At 40.9% G+C, this 1,090-nt stretch overlaps 1 protein-coding gene across 3 annotated transcripts in view; it reads right to left on the reverse strand.

Moving 5' to 3' along the window:
- Window positions 1-1,090, reverse strand: part of LOC101494644 (uncharacterized) — a 20,255-nt gene that overhangs the window by 9,874 nt on the left and 9,291 nt on the right. The gene's annotated exons all lie outside the window — the stretch shown is intronic.

Raw genomic sequence — 1,090 nt, forward strand, 5'->3', positions numbered from 1 at the left:
TTTAGTTTTATGCCTAAGAGAATTTTTAAAATCTTTCCAAGCAGGGGGCAGTTTGTCAATTATAACAGCAATCTGAAATTGTTCATCTAGGGACATACCTTCAGAGATGATCTCGTGAGCTATTTTCTTGATTTCCTGAGGCTGAGCTTCCACTGATCTATCATCTGTCATCTGATATTTGAGGTAGCGGCTAACAGCGTACTTCTTGACTCCAACTTCCTCAGTATCATATTTCTTCTTTAAAGCATCCCAAACCTGTTTAGAAGTATTGTTGTCGGAAATGTAGTAATCATACAGATCATCAGCAAGTCCATTAAGAATATAATTCTTACATAAGTAATCATTATGTTCCCATTGGGTTAATTCAACACTTATTTTATCCTTTTCAGATTGTTCACCTTCTTCTGGTACAACAGGAATGTCATCCTTCAAAACGTTGGCAAGCTTTTTTGTGGTTAGAAAAAACAGCATCTTTTGTTGCCATCGTTTGAAGTGACTTCCCTTAAACCGAAACGGTTTGTTGTGGTCAGAAGCAGAAGAACCTGGCCCAGTAATTTCGTCGGCAGACATGGCAGTTCGAATCGTCTTAAAATTGTTGTTTTTGAAATTCGAAAACCTTTGAAAACAATTTATGCCACCGAGAGTATTACGGGGTTGAGTCGCGGACTAGGTCGCTCTCTTTAAGACGTTTCGAGGCACTGCCCAAAATTGTGCAAGGCAGACTATCAACCACAAAGTCCCCATGATAAAACAGCCCAGATACTCTGTATCGGAGTTCTACTGCACTGTAGAAAATCGTTCTAGAATTACACCCTCAATATGGCAGTCTTACGACTAACACTCGTAATATGGCAGTCTCACGACTGACACTCATAATATGGCCCAATGACCACTCGAAAGAGAAGAAAGAGATGAAGCAGTAAGAAGGGGGAGAAGAGAGAAAAGCCTCAGATGCAGAGAGCTTTTGGTGTGATTTTCCAACTGGGGAGAACCCTCTATTTATAGAGGAAATTTCCAACTGGATCTGAGAAATCCATGGATCACCAGAACGTGCGCTCCAAGTAGTGCTCTCAGAAACGTGCGCTCCAAG

This window comes from Cicer arietinum, chromosome 2 (assembly GCF_000331145.2).
Source record: "Cicer arietinum cultivar CDC Frontier isolate Library 1 chromosome 2, Cicar.CDCFrontier_v2.0, whole genome shotgun sequence".
Classification (NCBI taxonomy): Eukaryota; Viridiplantae; Streptophyta; class Magnoliopsida; order Fabales; family Fabaceae; genus Cicer; species Cicer arietinum.